This window comes from Carassius carassius, chromosome 41 (assembly GCF_963082965.1).
Source record: "Carassius carassius chromosome 41, fCarCar2.1, whole genome shotgun sequence".
NCBI lineage: Eukaryota > Metazoa > Chordata > Actinopteri > Cypriniformes > Cyprinidae > Carassius > Carassius carassius.
This window is the reverse complement of record NC_081795.1, coordinates 10,355,115-10,372,679: the sequence shown is the minus strand read 5'-3', so window position 1 is coordinate 10,372,679 and position 17,565 is coordinate 10,355,115. Positions and strand designations below refer to the sequence as shown.

General features: G+C 46.8%; 1 protein-coding gene and 2 long non-coding RNA genes across 3 annotated transcripts in view; 1 reads left to right on the top strand and 2 right to left on the bottom strand.

Annotated features, from left to right (window-relative positions):
- The window catches only part of LOC132123614 (membrane-associated phosphatidylinositol transfer protein 3-like), a 105,088-nt gene that overhangs the window by 76,392 nt on the left and 11,131 nt on the right, over window positions 1-17,565 (bottom strand). The window lies entirely within an intron of this gene.
- LOC132123240 (uncharacterized) lies at window positions 3,142-4,757 on the top strand. The gene is made up of 2 exons (XR_009426477.1): window positions 3,142-3,340; window positions 4,518-4,757. It is a non-coding gene; the product is annotated as an uncharacterized LOC132123240 (long non-coding RNA).
- Window positions 4,860-17,079, bottom strand: LOC132123239 (uncharacterized). The gene is made up of 4 exons (XR_009426476.1): window positions 16,875-17,079; window positions 10,043-10,198; window positions 9,680-9,955; window positions 4,860-4,884 (listed from the first exon to the last, which is right to left on the bottom strand). It is a non-coding gene; the product is annotated as an uncharacterized LOC132123239 (long non-coding RNA).

The window sequence follows — 17,565 nt, the reverse complement described above, 5'->3', positions numbered from 1 at the left end:
TTAGCAGATATGACTTACAAATAGCGCTGTCAATTTTCAATTATTTCCATGATCTAATGTTGTTTGAATTAACGATCAATTAATCAATTAATCGTTAACATTAATGCTGAAAAATGCAGTCACCGGCATGAAAGGATTTGCAAAAGCCATTCAAAAAAACAAAGAAACAAACCGCTTTCTCACCCAAATTAAAGGGTTTTAAAATGCTAGTAGCGGGACTGCAAAATAAACAGATGTGATTATGATAATTTGATAAAATTAAGAGAGCGCACCTTACATTTGAGATCATTTTACTGTCTTGATTGATGGCTTATCCCGTCACGGAGACGACTGAACGTGCCTCTTTAAATGTTTTTGTGGTGCTGCTCGTTGTTGTATTTTAAAACACAACTGCAATATTTTTAACTCACATTATTGCATCTAAAATAAAATGATTCAAAACGTAGCTGTGGCACGTGTGGATGTGCTGCTCAGTCAGTGAACCGCTACCATCACCACTTATGCGGCAGCAAAACAGACTGTTGCTCACATGAAACATTTTTATGTGAGTATTATGACCAGTACTTAATTTGATCCTGCTGGTTACTGTTTTTGCATTAAATCTTGACAGTGCATGCGTGTGTGCATACGAGGATGGAGCGAGCGCAGGTTTGGCTAGATTTATTTGGAGGTTATAGCTCACATCTCATTTAGCACAAATCCAAATGTTTCCATATTCTCAATGTATTTTAATGTTAAGCTATTATTTATACATGTAATCTAGGCTTGTACTTTACATGCATTTGCATATAGACAGAAAAGATCATCCTCTTCACATGAGCAAAAACTGCTTTGGCATAACAGCGGAGTGGACCGGTATAGCCTACTAGTGCTGTGTTTGATACATTGATACGACGATGTATCGTCACAGAGATTTGACGATACGAGTATCGATACAGTGGCCCTTTATCGATATTGTGGCACGTTTGCAGCAGTGGACCGCGCTTAATTTGAATAAAAGAACAACATTTAAAATTTAGTAGAAAAGTGCACAGTTTGTAAAAAATAACAAATGGAGCATAATATATAGGCTAAAACAAAGTTTATTCTGGCCGCAGAGGAAAACAACTGGGTTGCCTGATATAAAGAGACTTAATCCCCGAAACAGAGCTTCCCACTTGCGCAATATGAAAAAATCTGCTAAGTGTGTTACTTATCTTTGTCAACCTGGCAACCTTGTGCACACACTCTCTCTCCACTGTGGATAAATATGCTTGCTTTCTGAAAACGACAGTTAGCTTACAGTTTAGAGATATACACTTCAATATTCTATTCTCAGTGTAATTGATCAGGTGTTCATTTATGAGAGAGATAGAGAGAGGCTGTGTATGTATTTATTTTTGTGTGTATTTATAGAGTGTGTTAATTTGTGCATTGATAACCTACCAGCAATCTAAATATGATTTCTTTATATATTAGAATGAGTACATTACAATATAAATTTATTCGAAAGAGTACATTATTATTTATGGGCTTAAATTAAAGTGCTTTGTCATGTTGGTGGTGACACCTCTCTTGCAACAAGCTTAACTATCACAGATACTCTACTTACTTTTTGGTCTTCTGATCACAAAATGTAGCCAAACTTTGGAGCGCTTAGATTAGCAAACAAGGCACTGACAGATCGCTAGGTCCAGTCCTCACTGATGGACAAAAAAAAAAAAAGTACAAAGGAGTCGATAAGCGGAATCTAAATTTAAATAGTATCTGATTCCTGAACTTAAGTATCCGATTCTTGAATCGGAATCGATTTTCGATTCCCTACCCTTGCAGTGCCACAGTAAATGATTTTGGAATTACTAGAGAGGTCTCAACTAAGCTGTCAGTTCTCAGCCCCCTGCTGTCTTGTACCTGGACCTTCACATGATCCTGCTCACTCTGATGAAACAATGAGGACTCTCATTTTCCATTACTGGGGTTCAGTACAGCTCTACTTTTTTTTTCTCTCCCTTTGGCTGCTGAGCCCCACATCACCATGCAGGCCAAAGGAGATGAGTATCTCTACCTTCTAAGTTTTCTGTTATAATAACAACGCATTTGACAGTGACATCAACAGAAGTCTGTTTTTTCATTCCTGAGGTCTCTGTCTGGACCCAAGCCCAGCCAGACAACATCTAGAGTTAAGTCACCATATAAACCCCCACAGAATTTCATGAAGAGTTCGAAAGTGTTGACATTATACAGTGGCACCAAAAGTATTTAAAACTGCAACCACACTTAAAAATTAAGAGGTAGATACGAATAAGCATCATTAGTACATGGTAGCATCTTCTATAAGCAGCCTAACCTTGTTTACATTTTTATGCTATATTTCTTTATATTATATGCAACATGACATATTTTCTTATCTAATGCATTAACATTTTAAAATATCGATTAAGTGGCCACTGCATATGTACTATTTATAATATCTCATAGAAATTTAAGGCGAAAGTTCCACTTTGTGATAGGGCTGGGCGATATATCTAATGATATGATCATGCACATTTAGTCAGTAGTCACTCAAGGCGATTCATCCACGATAATGAACACGATATTGCGTAGCTTGTCAGTGATCTACGGCTCTGTTTATTAAATGCCGCTCCATTTGAAAGCAGGTGATGGATATTTAGTGCTAATCATTGAACCAGATTTACTGACTAGATGCACATGATAATATCGTTAGATATATCGCCAAGCCATACTTTGTGATCATAACAGAATAAATAGTGAAGAAATGTTTACCAGCTCAATTAATTGTTTTACAAAAGTGACAGTAATCTATGGGGGTAGGATTGTAGCAATATTCCAAATAAATAGATTATGATCCACAAATAAATGTAAAGCTATTCACAAAAAATAATCGTATCCACAAATGAATAGAATGATATCCACAAATATATGTTAGGAGTTTAACAAAAAATAATTAAATTCACAAATATATAAAAAATTGATTTGCTAGTAAAAAAACATATTCACAAATATGTTTTTATGTCACAAGCACAATTCTGCCTGCATTCATTTGTGAATCGCTTTCTGTACATGTGTGAATTGCTTTCTGCACATTTGTCGAACACCTCACGCATTTTGATTTTGAGACAATTCTAGCATCACCACTGCAGAAAAATCCACAAATAGGTCGACTCCACCCACCGTCTACTTAACCCAATCAGATAATGCCCGTGTTGCGCTGACCAATCGCAGCACGCTCTCTCTCCAACCAATTACGTTTTTCATAACAACCAGGGCGGGAACAGACACATGAACGCGAGTCACTCACTACAGTCTCTTCAACATGGCCGATCAGGAGGAGTAAAGACAGGTGAGTGATGCTAATTGAACACAGTAATTAACTGAAGTTTTACCAGGTTCTTGATATGTCATTATTTGTCATAACTACTGAGGTAATGTTAGTTTGACAATTTACACCATGATTGAATCAGTTATTATTTGCTACCAAGCACCATTTCGAAGACTGTCGCATTTGTCAGCCACATACATCAAGGGTGTCTTAATTCTAAAATGGACCATTGTTCACTGTGAGGTGTAAATTGTTGTAATTTCTTTACTTTTGAATCTAACGTTAATGATTCAAACGAGGCAACTTCTATGATGTATGTGCCCTACAAAATGCGACCTCCTTGAGGAAGCAGCCTTCGAAACAGTCTGCGGATTTATTTTACATTTAGAATTACTGAATTAGTTTATTAGATTAAATAAACTATTACTTAAACAATATTGAGTGCAAGATGAAGAATATGTGTGAAGTTGCGGGTAGATTCGATGTGCGCCTGTAGTAGAGTTGCCAACTGCCTTAATTGTATACGTTTGGGGTAAGATCTTCCACTGCATATTATATGAGACTCGGTTTTCCCGTAATGAATCAGAAAAATTAACCCTTGTCCCTGTTAAACTTGTCACCCCCCGCAGTGGCATCGTCTCTGATACTACGAGCATGCGTGAACTGAACTGAGGGGCATAAGCTGTTGTTACGTTACCTGTAATGCAATGTAATGCATGACATGACCACAGCCTGTTCATAGAGACCAATTTATTATAAAGCACATTTGAGCAAAATTGGTATGTCGTCTAGGTTACTATGATTGGAAGTATTAATAAAATGTATTTAGTTACCACTTATAGTACAACTGAACTCCGTGTACTGTAAGTGGTAACTAAATACATTTTTGATTTAAATAGAGATAGTATATTAAAAGCACATTTTAGTTTTATGGTGTCTCAGGGCACAGTTGAGTACACTTAGATGTTCTTAAGATTATAATTTTTTATGAATACTTTGCAAATCAAATTAGCAATAATCATTGTTTTAATATGTATTATAAATGGTTTAATTACAATATAAATCCTGTAAAAAGTATTTTTCAAACTTTTCTTTCTAAGACTCTTACTAATTACAGTTTGACCGTTTTAATGCATACAACCTTCCATAAAATGTTAAGAGTTGTTTGTATGCATCTTCTGATTATTTTTCCACACAGATACTACAGACCAGCTACAAAAGCTTACATCATTTTGGACTGGATGGGAAGTCCCATCCAAGAATCTCCAGGTAAAAGTTTGGAATGGAAGATACTTCAAGGCTTCTACCTGCAGCAGGACCCTGATGATACCAGCTGAAATAACCACAATGGATAACTTTGCATCTACATTGCAAGCTTGTGCAAACACATCCTCCACTGGATTTGGACTTGTTTAAGTCTGGACACTGGTTCTATGTACATTTTCTTTCTATTTACAAGTAATAAAAAAAACTACTTCAATAACATTTTGCAATAAATGTAATTCTTTTTCAGAGTCTGTCTTTATTTTACATATGTCTTTTAAAAGGTTGTTTCCACAAGTTCTCTTACGAGAGCTCTCTCGTACTGCGTCTTAGCTAAGACGCTACGGGAAAAGTCTCTTTTCACGAAATACTGAAGCAAAAAATTATCCTTAATTTTGTATTTTTGTAAAGCGCATTTGCAGGAGTACACAGCCATAGGCGAGACGGCTCGTTCGCTCATTGGCTTGTTCTGCGGCAACTTCGCGCCCTTCTTGCCACTTCCCGCCGAAACGGGTGTGGCCCAACCTATAAAAGGAGCTCGAAAAGGCTGACTCACCTGATTTTTCATCTCTTCAGCGAAGCTCACGCATCGCTGGATCACGGAGGAAGCAAGCGCCATCTGAGAAAGCATATCAGCGGGACGAGCCATTCTGAAGCTGCTGGCATCGCTGCCTTCAACTGCCGTTCCTGCTGCGCTGTCCGGCGCCTATATCCTTTCAATTCTGTTATATCCAACTGTTCTTTATGTGTGTGTGTGTTCGCCCTGCGACACACACTCGTAAAAGAGCTCGCGTATTTTTTAAGATGCCTTCCTGCGGCTCGTCAGAGCCCCACTCAGCGAGGGAGACCGGTACGTCATTTGTGTCTCCTGCCTGGGTGAAGATCATGCAGCGCTCGCGCTCGCTGACGGCGGATGCCCTCACTGCGAGCTGTTGCCATGGTGACTCTGAGGACTCGTCTGGCCTTTTTCTCTGAGCCTGCATTCTCCGCTGCGCTGAGGCGCCGTAAAAGCGTCGCTCCCAGCGGATTCCGGAACCGTCTTCAGCTCAACCGAGCTCGCCGGTTCGCCCTGCTTCACCGCCCCCCCCCCCCCCCCCTGCATCGCTTCCCGGTGGGCAGCGCCTGCTGTTTGCCGGTGCGTCGTCCGAGGAAGTCGATCTCAGGGCCGCGTCGGGGGAAGAGGACACACGCTCTCTGCTAGCTTCGGTCAGTGAGGGCTGGGCGAGCTCCGAGGATCTCGCGCCTTCTGCTCAGAAGCCCAGCAGACGAGCTGACATCGAGAAGGAGCCGGGGCGAATGCCTGCACAGTTGCCCGCTTGCCTGCACACAAAAGCCATTATCACAACAGCTTCAGCAACGCAGCTCGAGACCCCCGTTCTCGCTCTACCGGCCGTCGCCCCGCGCCGCGGGGACCGCGGCAGAGGATTACGGTGAGGCCGGGAGCCCCGAAGCTATCCTAGGAAAGCCATCTATGCATGCTGCATGACGCTGCGTCTGCACTACACACGATGGCTGCTTCATCGAAGTGCCGGTGTACGAGTTCCGCTGTGGCCGGGCTCTCACCTAAGCGCGCCGCTGTTTCAGTTCCAGAGATTGTGACTGTTTCAGCGTCTTTTGCAATGCGCAAGCCTGTACGGTTGCCCGCTTGCCTGCACACAAAAACCGTTATCACGGCTACCCAGACATTTCCGGAAAAAGGTGTAATTTCTGGTGTCCCGGCCACGGCCGATGGTGCTATAAATGTAGTGATGATGCCCACTTCTCAGTGCCCATCTCCACATATAAGCACAGCCCTTCACACAGGGCTCGCGCCCATAAAAGCGACTCAAGTCGATCATGCGCACTACATAGTAGACGTGCCCACTCCTCAGTGCCCACAATCACTATGTCACACGCGTCATGTGGTTTCTGTAAAAACGAAACCCGTGCACGTTCGTCCGGCCACGGCCGATGGTGCTATAAATGTAGTGAAGATGCCCACTCCTCAGTGCCCATCTCCACATGTAAGCACAGCCCTGCACACAGGGCCTGCGCCCATAAAAGCGACTCAAGTCGATCGCGCACACTGCATAGTAAGCGTGCCCACCCCTCAGTGCCCACAATTACTATGTCACACGCGTCATGTGGTTTCTGTAAAAACAAAACCCGTGCACGCTCGTCCGGCCACGGCCGATGGTGCTATAAATGCAGTGACGATGCCCACTCCTCAGTGCCCATCTCCACATGTAAGCACAGCCCTGCACACAGGGCTCGCGTGGCTTCTGTAAAAACGAGGCCCGTGCACGTACGCTCTGCACAGGCAGACAGCGAGTTGAAAGTGGTAAATGTGCACATATGCAGCCCACAGTTACTCGCAGACATATCGAGTCCCACGGGACCTGCTCAGCCTTCCCCCAGTCGATTAAGCGCCGGGACGGGGCTTCTGGCCGGCTGCATCTCAAGGTCAATCAGAGCTATGTCACAGCTCTGGCATCTTGGACAGCGAACGGCTGGTACCGATCAGGTGTAAGCCTGGGGACTTCCCCGAATGTGAAGAGGGTGTCGACGGACGCCTCCACTTCGGAATGGGGAGCGCTGCTCGAGGGCAGACCGTCCTTTGGCCTATGGTCAGAACGGGAAAAGCTCCATCATGTCAACTGTCTGGAAATGCTGGTAGTGGAGAACGCGCTGATGCTCTTTTGTCCCCAAATCAAGGATCACCACGTCTTAGTCCGTTCGGGCAACATGTCTGTGGTGTCCTACATAAATCGCCAAGGCGGTCTCGGGTCCTGAAACCTGTACAGGCTAGCGGAACGCCTCCTGGTTTGGGCTCAGCGCAACGTGCGTTCGCTGAGGGCAGTGCATGTGCCTGGGTCCAATCTGGGTCCAGACAGGCTGTCCAGAGGCAATGTTCCTACGGGCGAATGGTCTTTACACCCGCAAACAGTCCGGCTGTTGTGGGAGAGATTTGGCAGGGCGGAGGTGGACCTCTTCTCGTCCCACGAAAACGCTCACTGCCCTGCGTTCTTTTCCAAGAACGAAAGCGCGCTGTCACGGGAATGGCCGTGCTGCCCGCTTTATGCTTTCCCTCCCGTCTCCCTCCTTCTGCAGGTGATAGAACGGGTGAGAGAAACGAGATGTTAAATACTGCTTGTAGCACCTCTTTGGAAGAACCAACCATGGTTCCCAGATTTGATGCAGTTAGCACATGTCGCCCCGTGGCCAGTACCGTTGAGGAGGGACCTCCTCTCGCAGGCCAGGGGCTCTATTTGGCACCCTCAACCGGAGTTGTGGTCCCTCCATGTGTGGGCGCTCAATGGTTACCCGCTGATCTCGCAGTGGGAGTGCTAAACACCATCACTCAGGCTAGAGCTCCGTCGACACGACGTCTGTATGCCTCGAAGTGGTCGGTGTTCTCCAGCTGGTGCACAGCTCGAGGTTATTCACCCCTTAGTTGTGAGGTGACAGAGGTTCTCTCCTTCCTACAGGAGCTGTTGGATAAGGGCAGAGCCCCATCCACGCTCAAAGTTTATGTGGCGGCCATCGCAGCGTTTTCTGAAACAGCGCTCGGTCAGTCAATAGGAAGGAATGATTTGGTCATCCGGTTCCTCAGAGGAGCTAGGAGGCTGAATCCTCCCAGACCTCCGTCAGTCCCTATGTGGGACCTCGCGGCGGTTTTGGAGGCCATGAAGGGTCCCCCTTTTGAGCCTATCCAATCGGTTAGCCTTCAGCATCTGTCGTTCAAGACAGTATTCTTGTTGGCTCTCGCTTCAGTGAAGCGTGTGGGTGATTTGCACGCACTCTCGGTGAGCCAGTCGTGCTTGGAGTTTGGGCCTAATGACTCAAGGGTCATACTCAAACCTAGGCACGGTTATGTGCCGAAATCCCTCAACACGCCGTTTCGGGCTCAGGTTATTGCCCTGTCTGCCCTGCCGGTGTCAGGAGAGGATAGAGACTCGAGTCTTCTTTGCCCTGTCAGGGTTTTAAGAGCTTATGTGTCTCGCTCTGCTCCCTTTCGGCAGACAGAGCAGCTGTTTGTCTCGTTCGGTGGACGTTCCAAGGGAATGGCTGTTTCGAGACAGACTCTATCCAGATCGATAGTTGACGCCATAGCGTTAGCTTACGCTTCCAGGGGCCTTCAGTGCCCGTTGGGCGTCAGAGCACACTCCACAAGAGGCGTCGCCTCGTCGTGGGCATGGTCTACTGGGATCTCCTTGCAGGATATATGTATGGCGGCAGGTTGGGCCTCGCCGTCTACATTTATCAGGTTCTATAACCTGGAGGTTCCCGCCTTGCAAGCAAGGCTGCTGTCGGTATAGTCGAATCAGGCCCTGAGGGGAATTCTGAGTTCACGAGCGCTATGCGCTGCCGACTGTTATATGGGCAGTATTGCGTAAGACCGGCATTGCCACATTGGTCAGGCCTTGCCTCGGCTGTGTGATGTCATATTGCCACATCTACGGATGCTGCTAGATATGTGACGGAGGGCTTTCCCCCCTTTCTGTCCTGGACTCTCTGTGAGTCCCTCAGGTGACTGTGAACTGTAAATCCTGGGCGTTGCTTCAGGTTTATTGGTGTGATCCCTGCGCGCACTGTGTTTTACATTGGGTTCCCGTAGCGTCTTAGCTAAGACGCAGTACGAGAGAGCTCTCGTAAGAGAACGTACTCAGTTATTAACGTAACCTCGGTTCTCTCTAGAAGAGCGAACGAGTACTGCATTCTCTGCCGTGCGTACGATTCACTCTGGTTCGCTTCGGCGATGAAATAAATCAGGTGAGTCAGCCTTTTCGAGCTCCTTTTATAGGTTGGGCCACACCCGTTTCGGCGGGAAGTGGCAAGAAGGGCGCGAAGCGCCCTTATAGGTCTGATGTTGCATCAGCCTGCGCTTCGATAGGCTGTGCAGTTGCCGCAGAACAAGCCAATGAGCGAACGAGCCGTCTCGCCTATGGCTGTGTACTGCTGCAAATGCGCTTTACAAAAATACAAAATTAAGGATAATTTTTTGCTTCAGTATTTCGTGAAAAGAGACTTTTCCCGTAGCGTCTTAGCTAAGACGCAGTACTCGTTCGCTCTTCTAGAGAGAACCGAGGTTACGTTTAGTAACCGAGTACGTTTTACCTAATATACAACTATATATACACACATTTACAACCTTGCTGTCAAAATTAGAGCAGCAGAAATAAAACTTCAAATATCCCTTTCTTCAATCAAAGTCTGTACATATGTGAGAGTCTGTAGGTATACATCTACTCCAAATGAATCAAACACTTGCAGTGGGTCAATTTGCTCATTTGTGAGTTGTAGCCTGTGAATTACAGGCACATTGACTGCAAAGTGAACATGGTCAGCATCTCCACCATCTTGTTCAACTGCCATTGAGTCTGAATACTTTGTCTAAAGGTAAACAAATAAATCATTTTAAATATGGGGGGGTTAAACTAACAGCAAAAAAAACAAAGCATTGTAAGAGGAAATAATTACCTCAGGGTTAATTATTGGATTTTGTTACTGGCCAACCACATTCTCTCATCCGACGAACTATAGTTGTATGAGTGACACCTAAAATGTTACTGATGGTTTCCTGGGTAATCCAAGCTTCAGAAAGTGGATTACTCTGTCATTTACTGCCTCACTGTCCTACAATGCATTATAACAAACACAGAACATTTTTGTCAATGCAATAAACCTTGTTCATAATGATATATTAGTATAATTGGTGAATACAGCACAGTACTTTCGATTTTTAGCAGCCATCAAGTGGTCATTTAATTACCTTAAAAAAAAGTTTTAATAACACACAGACGGACGGATGGGTTCAGAAAACACCAGAGAGGTTGAAAACTGGGAAACACTAGTTAAATTAAAAATAATGTTAGTTTTCTTTTGGATGTTACTACAGTAATGATCATTATATATGATAGTAATGGAGCGGCCTGGCCCTGGTGTCAGATCCCTGGCGATTATCTGCACTAATGCCCGAGCAGCACTTTCACCTTGTGCAGAAAGGCCCTGAACAAACAGAAATTTAAACACAAACTACAGCCAAATATTTAACTGGACAGACTGTAGTTTAAAGTTACATGGAGTAACCATTCCAGGTACATACAAGTGATCATAATAATTAGGAAAGCCAACTTTTCTCTAGTGATGGGAAGTCAGGTTCTTTTTTCGAAAACTGGTTCTTTTCGACAGTTAATTTCAATTAAAATGTCATGCATTACATTGCATTACAGGTAACGTAACAACAGCATATGCCCCTCAGTTCAGTTCATGCATGCTCGTAGTATCAGAGACGATGCCACTGCGGGGGGTGACAAGGGGGAATCCCCTTCGATCGTTTTGCCTGTTTAACAGGGACAAGGGTTCATTTTTCTGATTCATTACGGGAAAACCAAATCTCATATAATATGCAGTGGAAGATCTTACCCCAAACGTATATAATTAAGGCAGTTGGCAACTCTACTACAGGCGCACATCGAATCTACCCGCAACTTCACACATATTCTTCATCTTGCACTCAATATTGTTTAAGTAATAGTTTATTTAATCTAATAAACTAATTCAGTAATTCTAAATGTAAAATAAATCGTCTCAGGTTACGAATGTAACCATGGTTCCCTGAGAGGGAACGAGACACTGCGTCCTCTGAGGGGACACTATGGGAACACCTCGTCGTGACCCGTGTCTGAAGCATACTTTGAAAAACGCCAACGTGTTGGCCGGCGACAGCCTCTGACGTCACTACCAGCGCGACTATAAATACGCGCCCGTAGGACCCGTCAATATCTTCTTCGTGAAGCTTGCGTCCGAAGCATGGCAGGGAGCTAGAGGACGCAGTGTCTCGTTCCCTCTCAGGGAACCATGGTTACATTCGTAACCTGAGACGTTCCCTTTCAAGGGAACTTCGAACTGCGTCCTCTGAGGGGACACTATGGGGAACAGTATACCCACGCCGCCATGCTGAGGGGAGTGCAGACCAGAATCATGGCAAACACTAAGTACCAACTCTACCGCTTTTCTCTTCACCGGGAGTCGCCCCTGGGACGGTCTGACGGCTGCCTTATGACATTATCCCTTACGGCCAAAGGCCTAAGCTACATACCCAACTTATCCTGTAGGGCCCTGGCCCGGGGTAGAGCTAAAGGCTTGGAATCACAAAGATTCCTTTAAAAGGATACGGCTAAGAGCCTGGCACTTTCCTCTACCAAGTCTTTGCCTGTCACACAGGGGCTACTGCTAGCTTTCGCAAAAACCTGCCAAAAGGGCTGTCCCCACAGCACTCTAGTAGCGGCGCCCTGTTCTAGATAGGTATCCGAGGATACCTAGGTGGAGTGGTGCCCAAGATGAACGGGGCTTAAACCAACTCAAGAAAGGGCACGAAGCAGCAGCGCGAAGCCCTTACCATCTAGGGATTTTAGAAAGAACGCAGAGACTAGCGTGCGAACTTACCACAATGTGGATTTTAGAAAGTGCGCAAAGACTCCCGTGCACACTTACCATAACATGGATTTAAAATACTGTTCTAAGGAGGGGTTCTCGTGGGACTCTGTCAGAGCAGCTCGTAGAAGAATGGCCCGGGAGCAGAGCAATTGGAGGCCTCAGCCCCTGCCTCAGCAGGATGCCTGCTCTCACAGAGCGTCTCAAACAGTATGTGGTACTGGAGCGCTCTGAAGAACCGGGAATCAGTCTCCCAAGAGAGGAAGACTCCGAGCTCCGAGCAGCATGCTCATAGGTGACCCTTTCAGAAAAGGGGAGCGCTGCTGAACTACCCGAGAATTGCCCACACAGCCCCCCCAAGTTGAGGGGGCTTGGGGGTGTACAATAAGTACACACCGGTTGGATGAAGCCCAAGGAACACCGGGGCGAATCATCCCGAGAAAGGGAACGAAGCGGAGCGCGTAACCCTTACCATACAGGATTTTAGAAAGGGCGCAGAGTCTTGCGTGCACACTTACCACCTTACGTGGATTTCAGAAAGTGCGCAGAGTCTTGCGTGCACACTTACCACTTTACGTGGATTTCAGACAGTGCGCAAAGCGTTAACGTGCACACTGACCACCATGTGGATTTGAGAAAGTACACAGGCAAGCGTGTGTACTGAAAGGTTACCTGACAACCACAGTATGTGGGAGCTCACATTCAGAGAGGCCTGTGAAGCCTGCTACCTGATAACCACAATATGTGGGAGTTCACCTACAGAGAGGCCTAGAGAGGCCTACTATCTGTTACCAGATAACCACCTCAGTGGAAACTGAAAGCAATATGGAACTCAACTCCAGGGAGGCCTGGTGAGGCCTACTACCTGACAACCACAAATCGCAGGAGCTCGCTTTTTAGGAAACGCACAGTATGTGGGAGCTAAATCTCCAGGTAGGCCTGGTGAGGCCTACTACCTGGCAACCACAGTATGTGGGAGCTCACCATCAGGGAGGCCTGATGAAGCCTACCACCTGACAGCCACAATATGTGGGAGTCCACCCAGCCCCTCATGTTAAGGGAAGCGATGCTTGAGGTGTATAACAAATACACGCTGGTTGGATGAAGCCGAAGGAACACCGGGGCGAATCATCCCAAGAAAGGGAACGAAGCGGAGCGCGTAACCCTTACCATACAGGATTTTAGAAAGTGCGCAGAGTCTTGCGTGCACACTTACCACTTTACGTGGATTTCAAAAAGTGCGCAGAGTCTTGCGTGCACACTTACCACTTTACGTGGATTTCAGACAGTGCGCAAAGCGTTAACGTGCACACTGACCACCATGTGGATTTGAGAAAGTACACAGGCAAGCGTGTGTACTGAAAGGTTACCTGACAACCACAGTATGTGGGAGCTCACATTCAGAGAGGCCTGTGAAGCCTGCTACCTGATAACCACAATATGTGGGAGTTCACCTACAGAGAGGCCTAGAGAGGCCTACTATCTGTTACCAGATAACCACCTCAGTGGAAACTGAAAGCAATATGGAACTCAACTCCAGGGAGGCCTGGTGAGGCCTACTACCTGACAACCACAAATCGCGGGAGCTCGCTTTTTAGGAAACGCACAGTATGTGGGAGCTAAATCTCCAGGGAGGCCTAGTGAGGCCTACTACCTGGCAACCACAGCATGTGGGAGCTCGTATTCAGAGAGACCTGATGAAGCCTACTATCTGAAAACCACAATGTGCTATTTAGTGGAACGCACAATATGTGGGAGCTAAATCTCCAGGGAGGCCTGGTGAGGCCTACTACCTGGCAACCACAGTATGTGGGAGCTCGTCTTCAGAGAGACCTGGTGAAGCCTACTATCTGAAAACCACAATATGCTATTTAGTGGAGACGCACCGTATGTGGGAGCTAAATCTCGAGGGAGGCCTGGTGAGGCCTACTACCTGGCAACCACAGTATGTGGGAGCTCACCATCAGGGAGGCCTGATGAAGCCTACCACCTGATAACCACAGTATGTGGGAGTCCACCCAGCCCCTCATGTTAAGGGAAGCGATGCTTGAGGTGTATAACAAATACACACTGGTTGAATGAAGCCCATGGAACCCAGGGCTAATCATCACAAGAAAGGGAACGAAGCGAAGCGCGTAACCCCTACCGTACAGGATTTTAGAAAGCGTCAACGTGCACACTGACCACTATGTGGTTTTGAGAAAGTACACAGGCAAGCGTGTGTACAGAGAGGTTCCCAAGCATCGCAGAGGCGCTGAATCGTACGGGAGTGGTGAGCTCCAACCCTCTTTTCTAGGCGAGGGGAGCATCACCTGAGGCAGTAAATACAGAGATTCTTGCCGTAACCACCACCTCCCCGGATGCGCCAAGCGGCCAGGCGGCCCCTCAGGGTGACCTGGCCGGACATCTATGGAATTCCCTGCAGTGCTGTGCCAATTCTTTGGCCACCTAGCTACTGTAAAGGAAACTCACAGAGATTGTTAGTAGACATATAACCACCAGCAACATAACGTCCATAAACAGGTAGAGCAAGGGTTACGTACTCACCCACCCTCCTGTACTGGAGTCCCACTGCGGGGCGCCCCCTTCTGGTCCGGACCGTCAGTAAGGCGGTTGCTATGAACATAGAACCAACCAAAACATCATAGGTACAGAAGGAGACTGTTATGTGAGAGACCGTCCACCTAACCTCGATCAGGTGGAAAGCTGGTGGCTACAGGGGAATTAGGCAGGGGAGGACAAAAAACAGAGGTTAAAAACAGAGGTTAAAAACATCCGGAGCTACTAGGTCATCCTACCGCTCTGACCCGGGCGAGGACGCTGCCTCGTCCGAATCACGTCCCTCAGACCCTGCTTACCGTTCCGTGACCCGCGGTTCCTCTTGCCCCTGCCCTTAGGCGGGGGAGGAGCGCGAGCCGCAACACTAGCCTTCTGCGCCCCTCTACGACCCTCAGATCGAGATGGGCCAGGACCCCTGAGTTGCTCGGGCTCGGACCTGGACCTTCGTGGAATGAAGGATTTAAAGGCCGCTGAGCGCGCCCTTGCCTCCCTGAACTTCCCGACCACCATCTCGACGGAGGTACCAAAAAGCTCAGAAGGCGAGACCGGAGCATCGAGAAGAAACCCCCTTTCTTCTTTCCCGATGTCAGCCAGGTTCACCCACAGATGTCTCTCCGTCACCACCATGGCCGCCATAGACCTGCCCATGGCGGAGGCGGCCTGCTTGGTAGCTCGGAGAGAGAGGTCTGTGGTGCGGCGCAGCTCGGCTACCTGGTCAGGTGAAAGGCCCTCACCTGTATCCAGGTCCTTCAGCAGGTCAGCCTGGTAGGCCTGGAGCACCGCCATCGTGTGCAGTGAAGCCACAGCCTGACCAGCTGCCGCGTATGACCTGCCATTTAAGCGGGATGTATCTTGGAGGGGCTTAGATGGCAAAGCGGGAGATTTAAGAGAGGACGTTTGCCCCACAGAGAGATAGCAAGCCAGCGTCTCTTCTACAGGGGGCATCCTCTCATAGCCGTTCTCATGCAAGCCCTCGATATTAGCATAGCTCGTATGCTGAAACCGGTGGATGCGAGAGGAAAACGGCCTCTTCCATTCCTTTTCGACTTCTGCATGTAAGTCAGGCAAGAATGGAAGGCTCACCTGGGCTGGAGGGCTATGGTCAGACAAGTACCGCTCAGCGAGGCGACCTCGTGGCGCCACCTTGCTGGCACGCTTCCATGGCAAATCTAATTTTGCCGTGGCGCGATCCATAACCTCTAACAGCTCCTCATACGCGGGACAGGAGGATCGAGAAGGCTCAGCCTCAGCTTCTTCACCACTCTCAGACATCCCCTGCTCTTCCTGGGTAGAACCCAGCAGAGCACTAACTTCAGTGTCAGAATGGGTTAATGATACCACATCTGCCTCCCGAAGTTCGCTCTCGTTCGCCGCCGGAGAGTGTGAAAAGGAAGGTCCCTCTCTACACTCCTCAGCGAGATCCATTTGTGATCCCCACGAGCTCATTCTCCTCCGTGCCTCGGCAACGGCGGGACCTGAGCCGCGGGATCCAGATGGATGTCCCTCTTTCCTCGAAAAGAGAGACAAACGAGAGTGGAGCTTTCTCAGAGAGAAACGCTCGCAGTGCACGCAGACCGCCCCCTCAAGGACATCGCGCGCGTGCTCTTCACCCAAACAAGAGACGCAAAGAGTGTGTGTGTCATCGGGTGTCAGATAACGCTGACACGGATGCACACACTGTCTAAACGCCTTGCTAGTGGAAGCCATGATGAAAACAGTAATAGATCGCTCTTACCGTCTTGGTCGTTTCTCAGATGCACGCTTCAAACAAACAGCCAACTGAAGACGAAGAAGATATTGACGGGTCCTACGGGCGCGTATTTATAGTCGCGCTGGTAGTGACGTCAGAGGCTGTCGCCGGCCAACACGTTGGCGTTTTTCAAAGTATGCTTCAGACACGGGTCACGACGAGGTGTTCCCATAGTGTCCCCTCAGAGGACGCAGTTCGAAGTTCCCTTGAAAGGGAACCACAGACTGTTTCGAAGGCTGCTTCCTTAAGGAGGTCGCATTTTGTAGGGCACATACGTCATAGAAGTTGCCTCGTTTGAATCATTAACGTTAGATTCAAAAGTAAAGAAATTACAACAATTTACACCTCACAGTGAATAATGGTCCATTTTAGAATTAAGACACCCTTGATGTATGTGGCTGACAAATGCGACAGTCTTCGAAATGGTGCTTGGTAGCAAATAATAACTGATTCAATCATGGTGTAAATTGTCAAACTAACTTTACCTCAGTAGTTATGACATATAATGACATATCAAGAACCTGGTAAAACTTCAGTTAATTACTGTGTTCAATTAGCATCACTCACCTGTCTTTACTCCTCCTGATCGGCCATGTTGAAGAGACTGTAGTGAGTGACTCGCGTTCATGTGTCTGTTCCCGCCCTGGTTGTTATGCAAAACGTGATTGGTTGGAGAGAGAGCGTCCTGCGATTGGTTAGCGCAACACGGGCATTATCTGATTGGGTTAAGTAGACGGTGGGTGGAGTCGACCTATTTGTGGATTTTTCTGCAGTGGTGACGCTAGAATTGTGTCAAAATCCACAAATGCGTGAGGTTATTGACAAATGCGCAGAAAGCAATTCACACATGTACAGAAAGCGATTCACAAATGAATGCAGGCAGAATTGTGCTTGTGACATAAAAACATATTTGTGAATATGTTTTTTTACTAGCAAATCTATTTTTTATATATTTGTGAATTTAATTCTTTTTTGTTAAACTCCTAACATATATTTGTGGATATCATTCTATTCATTTGTGGATACGATTATTTTTTGTGAATAGCTTTACATTTATTTGTGGATCATAATCTATTTATTTGGAATATTGCTACAATCCTACCCCCATAGTAATCAAATTTAAAGCAGCCAAATACACATACAGTATTTTATTTTAAACACTTTGATGGAGATTAAATGCTTTTTTCTTTGGGACACAGGAGGGCGGGGGTGGGGGTGGAGGGGTTCTAAATAGAGTTTAAACATTGAGAAATGCTTT